This window comes from Penaeus vannamei, chromosome 4 (assembly GCF_042767895.1).
Source record: "Penaeus vannamei isolate JL-2024 chromosome 4, ASM4276789v1, whole genome shotgun sequence".
In the NCBI taxonomy this organism is placed as follows: domain Eukaryota; kingdom Metazoa; phylum Arthropoda; class Malacostraca; order Decapoda; family Penaeidae; genus Penaeus; species Penaeus vannamei.
In genome coordinates this window covers 35,366,201-35,376,200 of record NC_091552.1, presented here as the reverse complement: position 1 = coordinate 35,376,200, position 10,000 = coordinate 35,366,201, and the positions used below count along the sequence as shown (strand labels likewise).

The following is a 10,000-nucleotide window of genomic DNA, read 5'->3' as shown; positions in this document are numbered from 1 at the left end:
AGCAGTCTAGGCGACTGTTCATACTTACTGTGCATGAAAGCTGAACGATCTTTACTTACGTTTTCGTTTGCAGTCTCATTTTTGTTTCTTTTTTTTTTAACATTATTCTTTTTTACGACTTCGCATGTATCTTAACTGTACAGATGTGAATATATCGATGCGCACAAACACACTCATAGAGCAAATAAACAAAACCACAAAGTCTTGTGCAACTGCAAAACGGAACCTTTTTTTAACGACCAAAATCTATCGAACACATGCGTGAGTGGGCGAATGCAAAGACTACTCGCGTCTTCACGGAATGCACATGTCCTCTGTCTGAATGGCATACAAGCAAGCGCCTTCGAGTGCCTGCAGGAAATGGGTAATGGGCATTTGCCTGTTTTCGAGATCACCGCCGTCTCGCTTACGTAAATGCCCATGTACTTTTAAGGAGCGGCGCATTTTAAACAAGGCGGCCTGACATACACCGGCAGCAAAACCCTCGTGCCTTCTCCGCCTCTCCCCTTCAACTCGAACTCAGAAGGTTGAGAGGGCCGGCTGACGGAGACGGAGGGAGGGGGAAATGAGGGTGTGTGTGGAGGAAAAGACGAGGGGAAAAATGCGCGGAATAAAAAAGTGAAGGGTGAGGAAAAAAACGGAGGCGGAGGAGGAGGGAGTTGGAAGCGGAGGATGAAGAGAGGAGGAGGGAGTAGGATGATGATGAGGATGAAGAATGGAAGAGGATAAAAAATAGAGGAGGAAGAGGTGGGAGGGGGAGGCGGAAAATGCTGGTGGACGAAAAGATACGAAAGATGGGAGAGAGAAAAAAATGTGGGTGGAAGAAAAACAAAGCAGGAAGGGAAAATGAGGGAAAGGCAAGCCAAAATGGGAGGAGTCCTCATGAGAAAGGAGAGAATGCGAGAAAGAGAATGAAGGAGAAAAAGGGGAGGGGTGGGAATAAGGAGAAGAAAAAGAAAGGGTAGAGAAGGAACGCAAGTGGGTAGTTTGGAGCGTGCATAGTAGGGAAGGGAGGGAGGGAGGGAAGAGAGAGGGGGAGGGAGGGAGGGGAGGAGAGGGGGAGGAAGGGAGGGGAAGAGAGAGGGAGGGAGGGAGGGAAGAGAGAGGGAGGGAGGGAGGGAAGAGAGAGGGGAGGGAGGGAGGAGAGAGGGGAGGAGGGAGGGAAAGAGAGAGGGGAGGGAGGGAGGGAAGAGAGAGGGAGGAGGAGGGCAAGGGAGAGAGAGGAAGAGAGAGGGGCAGAGCGGAAGGGAGAGAGGGGGGGGGGGAGGAAGAGAAGGAAGAGAGAGAGGGGAGGGAGGAAGAGAGAGAGGGGAGGGAGGGAAGGGAGGGAAGAGAGAGAGGGAGGGAGGGAGGGAGGAAGAGAGAGAGGGAGGGAGGGGAGGGGAGGGAAGAAAGAGAGGGGAGGGAGAGGGGAGGGAAGAGAGAGAGGGGAAGGAGCAGGGGGGAGGAGGAAGAGAGAGAGGGAGGGAGGGAGGGAGGGGGAAGGAGAAAAAGGGGGAGGTAGGGAGAGGAGGAGGGAGGGAGGGAGGGAGAGAGGAGAGAGAGAGAGGGAGAGGGAGGGAGGGAGGGAGAGAGAGGGATAGGGAGAGAGGGAGAGAGAGAGAGAGAGGGAGGGAGGGAGAGAGAGAGAGAGAGAGAGAGAGAGAGAGAGAGAGAGAGAGAGAGAGAGAGAGAGAGAGAGAGAGAGAGAGAGAGAGAGAGAGAGAGAGAGAGAGAGAGAGAGAGAGAGAAGAGAGAGAGAGAGAGAGAGAGAGAGAGAGAGAGAGAGAGAGAGAGAGAGAGAAGAGAGAGAGGGAGAGAGAGAGAGAGAGAGAGAAGAGAGAGAGAGAGAAGACAGAGAGAGAGAAGAGAGAGAGAGAGAAGAGAGAAAGAGAGAAGAGAGAAAGAGAGAAGAGAGAAAGAGAGAAGAGAGAAAGAGAGAGAGAGAAGAGAGAAAGAAAGAGAGAGAGAGAGAGAGAGAGAGAGAGAAAGAGAGAGAGAAAGAGAGAGAGAGAGAGAGAGAGAGAGAGAGAGAGAACGTGGCACAGCGCGCGTGCACGTAACAAGGGGCTGCCTACTACGTCTCTTCTGAGTATCAGGCGGCCCCCTAATCCAACGGTTCGAGAGCGCGCCACGAGTGAGCCTGCACAAGGTCAGGTTTACTACGACAGTGTGACGGCGATCAACTCCCGCTATCCCAAACACAGCTCCCCACGGCCGCCACGCAACATGCCGCACGCTCCCTAACAGCCTGACCTCGCCTATGGCCCGGCGCGATGGAGAAAATCCGATGCGTGGCGTCGTTAAATGCGAAGCGACGATACACGAAGTTAACGGAAACGTTCGCATCCTACCGACGTGTTTGACGCCACGCCCCCTGGAGTAGGTTCGCGCGCGGGCCTAACATCTACGCAGTTCTCTTGCCTCCCCTTCCCACGTGGTCCCTCGAGCGGCGTTCCAGCTGCTGTTTTGGCTCCCCTTCGCGCTGCTTCCCCTACCACGTGTATGACACACCCTCTTACTAAATTATCTAATGCGGTAAAAACAAGACCGTCTGACATAATGAGATGGTCTTTAGAGAGCGGAGACAAGAGGAGGAAAGTAGTGCGTGCGTGTAACCAGAGAAGGGAATAAGAGAGAAGAGAAATGGGGGGAGGGGGAGGGAAGATGAGAAGATGAAATCTAATGCTTTCGCCCTCATATTTACACTCCTTTCTCCTGGAACTGAAATAAATCCAACTCCCCCCGCCCTTTCTCCCATTCTTTCCTCCTCTCACGAGACACGCACGACTCTTAAGATGACTCAAACAATAGTAGAGGAATCATCTCCATGCAAGTTGATTCCGGAGGTGCGGCCTCGGCGTCTACTTCCCCCAGTGTTGCCGTCAGCAGGATGTTGGTCGTATTAATGCCCCGACTTTCCTTCCCCCGAGCCGTCGCTCTACACACCTGCACCCCGTTCGAACCTTCTTGACATTTCTTTCTTTCCAGCGCGTGATTTACGTAGAACGTACTGTTACCGGAACGCTGTTACCGGAACGCTCTTGCAGGCGACCCGTTTGCGCCTCTTGATTGTCCACGTAATCAAGACCAAGAGGATCTGGGAGTAATCAAACCCTGACGCCAGCTCTGCGCCAATATCGCGGGAGAACAATGGAGCCGAGGGTGGGATGGTAATGGTGGAAAGCGGATGGAACGTTGTACTTGGAAGTAAAGGGAGGGTATGAGGTATATTTATTTTCAGAAGCATGTGGAGTAGGAGTCTTGGTTGCCACGCAGCCGGCGAGACGTGTGAAAGGTTGGCTGGCAAGGACAGTCAACAGTGTGCCAGCCACGCGCCCAACTGACCACAACATATTCGACAACTTGTACTATTTTTGCCCCCTGCGAATATTTGATAACAGTTGCCAACACCATGACAAGGCCAGGAGCCAGACCCGATTAGAGTCAAATTTCCCAGCCAGGGAGAAAAAATGAAACCTACGAAAGCTTCGGTTACATAATGTCAACATATAAAGTGCAGGGTTTACAGTGGCACAAGTGTGCGTGTGCTCGCCCTGCCCGTCGCACCTTGAGGCCCGCTTGTCACGTCCACAGGGCCCCGCTATGCCATACCCACTTGGGCGAGGCGTGGCGCTGTTGGGGCCCGCAAATAAACCAAAACACCGGCTCACCATGTGCAACGAGATAACGCCCGTGAGGACGCACACGCACCACACAAGTGTATCTCTCTCATTCTACTCTTGTGAAGGCAGACTCTCGCGTCTAATCGCCTTCACAAACTAGCACACAGGCACACTTGTATCATATGTAAACCTGTAAATCCCAGGGAGGAGGACCACGTCACCCTCAGCCAATATCAACACTGCTAATTATATAAGCTTGTCGTTGCTTAACACGCATTTCCTATAAATCCAAAAGGATGACTAAGTATAAAGTAATAATAATAATAAAAAGGGAGTTTCTACCCAATAACTGTACATCTGGGTAGAAAGATAACGTAGACAAAAACCCTGTTCAAATGACGATGTCTTTGACAGCCAGACTGGTTTAGGTTACCATATGAAACAAACTCTTATCAACTCGATACCTCAGTCGTTATCTTATCGCCAGAACAAACAAGTAAACAACCAGCTAGTAACAGTTTGACGCAAAGGAAGCCTTTAACTCCCCAAAACAGTATCATAGCTCAGCTAAAAAAAAATGTCACTGCATTGCATCATCACCCGCTTACGTTACCTCGAAGAATTACGTTTTACTGGAAACGATTTTTTTCAATATTCAGATTCCCGCTGATACATTCTAACACGGAGGTAATTAGTGGTGGGTTCGCCTCTTCGGACACGCTCTCCACACCGGTGAAGTCGTCAGTGAACATCCCTCTTTATTCTTAAGCAAACACGAGCTCTTGCCACAGCTCCTCAAGACGTCCGCACACGAGTGTCCTCCACTCGGCCCTTGCCAAGTTGAGCATTCCTACCGGGAAACCTTCTCGCTGAGTTCTCTCTCCACAACACTAAGCAATCCACTTTCCTTGGGATCTCCGGGCACACGACCAACTCCAGGAAGGACGAAACCGCTTGTTATCTAAGAGGGGGAAAGAATGGAAGAGAAAGAGAAAATGGAATAAAATATAATTGCGACGCAATAACCGAGGCCCAGAATGACTTCCGCCGCGGCTGCTCGAGATGGAGCCGGCCGCGAAGAGCGAACGATCCGCCACATGCTCGGGCGGGAGGCGTCGAAAGCGCGTTTAAAGTAGTACGAGGGGGTCACGGCGACGAGTGGCGGGCCCCTTGGTCAATACCCGAGGAGGCCCTCGCCCCGCGCCGCCCGCAGTACAGCACAGAGGGAAGAGGAGAACGATAAGGGTGGAGGAGAAGAGAGGGAGGAAGGAAGGGGACAATAACAGGAGGACAAAGAACAAGAGCAGAACGAAGAAGGGCGATATCGAGTAGGAGATTGCAGAGGCCTAAAGACCTTGGACTGCATTCCCCGACAGCAGGCGCATGCCCACACTTGGATCGAATTCAGAGGTTCCACAAACCCAAGACACCTTACATGCTCTAATACATCCTTTCCAGAATTTACGTGAACAGTTCACCAAGTGGCAACGGGACGGCTCCAACGTGTAGTCCAAACACTTCCCAGCCAAATACGGTATGTTTGGCTGACTAGAGCAATTCTTATAAAACACAATGATAAAACGGGTCTATGACTGTCAGACACCATAAAAGTGCCCCGAATAAGTGCTGAATATTAATAAGTAACTCCCTTTTCTTGCACATGTAGGAGGAAAAAAAGTCAACTATGGCCTGGTACCTTTGGAGCGCTGAAAGGCTTCCCCGTTTTGAAGTCAGCGTCATTTCAGACTTCGCCAGGATGAGATTACATTTCTACTGTCATGGAAGAAGCGAAAAAAGGGAAAAATAGGTTCTGAACTAGCGTCGCCCGAAACAACTCTCTCTCTCTCTTTCTCCCTTCTCTCTCTATCCCTCATGGCCACCAGCGAACCAGACTGAGAGCGAGCGACTCCACCTAATCCTGCAAACGGACGACCGACCAAGCCACACCACTCACGCCCTGCAATCACCCTTTGCCTTCAACCAAAAATAACCCTAGTAACACTAGCCAAGAATGCCACTATTCATCCCCCGTGGGTCTCTCTCTCCACGCAGCAACACCCTCCATCCCATTCATGCAACTCCGCCGCCATCACAACTCCTGACCTCCACTCCTCCCTGTTACAACGACCTGTACGCACGCTCACCGCCTTTCTCTCCCTCGGTTTCAACGACCTCTTCCAGGCTGCCTCGTCCTCCTCCCAAGTCAAAGCCCTCTCACTTTCTCTCCCCGACTCCCCGCGCGCGTACAGGAACACACACATGCATACACACACTCGTGTACACATATACACGCGCGCATTCTATGACACAATCATGACACTGGGGAAATTTTGGAAATTGTTGTGTGTACACCTTAGGGTCAATGTCCTATATCAATGCTTGCAATTTTGACCCGTGCGCCGTTCCAGCACAAGGGTCAAACCCACAAAAAATCTACACTTGCTTTATCATTTGCAAGGATTCTGAACTGCGGTGCCGTGGGGAAGCACTTAACACGCAAAACTAATCGCACACACACACACACACACACACACACACACACACACACACACACACACACACACACACATCACAATGACGGGACGGCGCGCGCACGCACTAGTAATTGTGTCAGGTTGCTTCTCGCTGCAGCCACGCCTCTCATACCTGACTGCCTGGCTGTGCCGCCTGCTCTTCCTTTACCTGCTGACACCACCACCGCGGGAACTTTCGAGAAGCGACGCAGAAGCACCCAAGAAACCCCCGTATTGCTTCGAGTTCCTCCGAGCAACAGTGACCTACGTGTGCATGGTTACGCGCTGGTCGCTTATACGAGTGCTCCTTCAAGCCAACACGGTCCTCCATTTAAAGATCCAAGAGTACGAACTACCACAATCTTAGCAAACACACGAGGGAGTATGACGACACTCATCATAAACATTAGCATATTCATTACTATTACTATTCCCACTACTATTACCAGTTACTACCCATGGCGTGGTCTACAAGTTGCAAACTGGGATAGTATTTCGATAGTTACACAATCTAAACAATGATGATAATAATAATAATAATAATAATAATAATAATAATAATAATAACAATAAAACATCCTTCCAATAGTTAACATTAGTATGCCGGTAAATCTTACACATTCGATACTCAAAGTCCCTCCTGACATACCAAATACCGGAAAAAAATCAAAACAATACTATGCTCCAACAGCATCCTTTGTTCGCCATCAAAGATAACTTAAACATAAGAGAGGAAAAGGGAATCTGATAAACCCCGCGCCCTACTCATCCAGCAGAAAACGCGCACACTGTAACAACTTATGCAACTGCGCGCGAGCACCCTGCCTTAAGAATAAACCTGCAGTAACATGTCGGTTCGTGTAGATCTTCGAGTTAAATATTTTCCGATGTGTTCTTTACGACTTGTTCGATTGCTAGTAGGCGACTGGCGTGCAAGTGTTCGAATACGTGCACAGCTGTCAAAAGAAAAATGGGGTGTCCAAATGACGAAGTATGCAGGTGCATGTTGGCGTGCTTGTCGGTCAAAAACCGTGCTTATGCAGGAAAGCACAAGAGTGAGAGTCTAATGTGTTACGAAGGAGGGAGAGGGAGAGAGGGAGGGGGAGGGGGAGAGAGAGAGGGGAGGTAATTGAGAATGAAAATGTGACGGTGAGACTGAAAGAGAGGGCGAGTGATGCGACAGTGAGAGGAAGAATGCATGACAGAACGAGTGTGAGAATATGAGATTGAAAGATAATGTATGTGGATGTGGATATTAATGTGCGCACACACGCACACACACACATAAGGAGGGAGGGAGAGGGAGAGGGAGAGGGAGAGAGAGAGAGAGAGAGAGAGAGAGAGAGAGAGAGAGAGAGAGAGAGAGAGAGAGAGAGAGAGAGAGAAAGAGAGGGAGAGAGAGAGAGAGGGAAAGAGGGAGAGGGAGAGAGAGAGGGAGAGGGAGAGGGAGAGGGAGAGGGAGAGGGAGAGGGAGAGGGAGAGAGAGAGAGAGAGAGAGAGAGAGAGAGAGAGAGAGAGAGAGAGAGAGAGAGAGAGAGAGAGAGATAGAGAGAGATAGAGAGAGAGAGAGAGAGATAGAGAGAGATAGAGAGAGAGATAGAGATAGAGAGAGAGAGAGAGAGAGAGGGAGAGAGAGAGGAGAGAGAGAGAGGGAGAGAGAGAGACGGAGAGGGAGAGGGAGAGAGAGAGAGAGTAAAGATGGCATACACAGGTGAAACTGTCAGTGTGAATACGTGGAACTGTGTTTTAGCGTGTGTATGTGTGTGTGCAAGGTATCGGTGAACGTGTGAGTGTGTGTGCAAGGTATCGGTGAACGTGTGTGTGTGTGTGTGCAAGGTATCGGTGAACGTGGGTATCGGTGAACGTGTGTATGTGTGTGTGTGTGTGTGTGTGTGTGTGTGTGTGTGTGTGTGTGTGTGTGTGTGTGTGTGTGTGTGTGCAAGCTATCGGTGAACGTGTGTGTGTGTGTGTGCGAAGGTGTGTGTGTGTGTGTGTGTGTGTGTGTGTGTGTGTGTGTGTGTGCGTGCAAGGTATCGGTGAACGTGTGTGTGTGTGTGTGCGTGCAAGGTATCGGTGAACGTGTGTGTGTGTGTGTGTGTGTGTGTGTGTGTGTGTGCGCAAGGTATCGGTGAACGTGTGTGTGTGTGTGCAAGGTATCGGTGAACGTGTGTGTGTGTGTGCAAGGTATCGGTGAACGTGTGTGTGTGTGTGCAAGGTATCGGTGAACGTGTGTGTGTGTGTGCAAGGTATCGGTGAACGTGTGTGTGTGTGTGTGTGCAAGGTATCGGTGAACGTACGTGTGTGTGTGTGAGCAAGGTATCGGTGAACGTGTGTGTGTGTGTGCAAGGTATCGGTGAACGTGTGTGTGTGTGTGTGTGTAAGGTATCGGTGAACGTGTGTATGTGTGTGTGTGCAAGGTATCGGTGAACGCGCGTGTGTGTGTGTGTGTGTGTGTGTGTGTGTGTGTGTGTGTGTGTGTGTGTGTGTGTGTGTGTGGGTGTGCAAGCTATCGGTGAACGTGTGTGTGTGTGTGTGTGCAAGCTATCGGTGAACTTGTGTGTGTGTGTGTGCAAGGTATCGGTCAACATGTGTGTGTGTGTGTGTGTGTGTGCAAGGTATCGGTGTACGTGTGTGTGTGTGTGTGTGTGTGTGTGTGTGTGTGTGTGTGTGTGTGTGTGTGTGTGTGTGTGTGTGTGTGTGTGTGTGTGTAAGGTATCGGTGAACGTGTGTGTGTGTGTGTGTAAGGTATCGGTGAACGTGTGTGTGTGTGCAAGGTATCGGTGAACGTGTGTGTGTGCGCCAGGTATCGGTGAACGTGTGTGTGTGCAAGGTATCGGTGAACGTGTGTGTGTGTGCAAGGTATCGGTGAACGTGTGTGTGTGTGCAAGGTATCGGTGAACGTGTGTGTGTGTGCAAGGTATCGGTGAACGTGTGTGTGTGTGCAAGGTATCGGTGAACGTGTGTGTGCGTGCAAGGTATCGGTGAACGTGTGTGTGCGTGCAAGGTATCGGTGAACGTGTGTGTGTGTGCAAGGTATCGGTGAACGCGTGTGTGCAAGGTATCGGTGAACGCGTGTGTGCAAGGTATCGGTGAACGTGTGTGTGTGTGTGTGTGTGTGTGTGTGTGTGTGTGTGTGTGTGTGTGTGTGTGTGTGTGTGTGTGTGTGTGTGCGTGTGTGTGTGTGTGTGTGTGCAAGGTATCGGTGAACGTGTGTGTGTATGTGCAAGGTATCAGTGAACGAGTTTGTGGGTGCAAGGTACCAGGAGTGAGTGTTGGTGTGTGGTATCAGTGACTGGGTATGCGTATTATGGAGAGGTAAGCATAAGAGTACGTTTCAATTCACGGAACTGCAAGCATCCTTGCCCATTAGAAAAGGTGCACTGACATGCAATTTATCAAACACCTAGCTGTGTCCGCAGTAATGTATCAACTTCCGTACAGTGTATGGGAGGAAAGAGTATGGGGAAGGCAGAGGAGGAGGAAGAGAAAAGGGAGCAATAGTATGAGGGGCCAAGAGCGAAGGTGAGGTGCGGGGGAGGTATCATAAAGATGATGAGGAGGAGTGTCATGAGGGGAGAGAGGGGTCACGAAGAGAAATTCTACCTGTGCTCAAAGTGATAGGAATGGAGAGGGAGAAGAGGCCAGGGAGAGAAGTTATGCCGTGGCCGTGTCGGTGGAAAGGAAAAATTTGTCGAGTGTCACGAGGCAGGAGCAAGGATTAGTGAGGAGTCACGAGCAGCGAGGGCGGACGTGATGGTCGCGATGTAAATATTTTGGTGCGGCTCAACCTGGCAACAGGCCTAACCACTCTCACCACTTACCCGCTGGTACTACACAATAGGGTGACCATACAAACAAATCAAAACTTGTCTATTGTTGTGT

General features: G+C 50.5%; 1 protein-coding gene across 1 annotated transcript in view; it reads right to left on the bottom strand.

Annotated features, from left to right (window-relative positions):
• Pdcd4 (Programmed cell death 4) overlaps positions 1-10,000 on the bottom strand; it is an 18,423-nt gene that overhangs the window by 7,765 nt on the left and 658 nt on the right. The window lies entirely within an intron of this gene.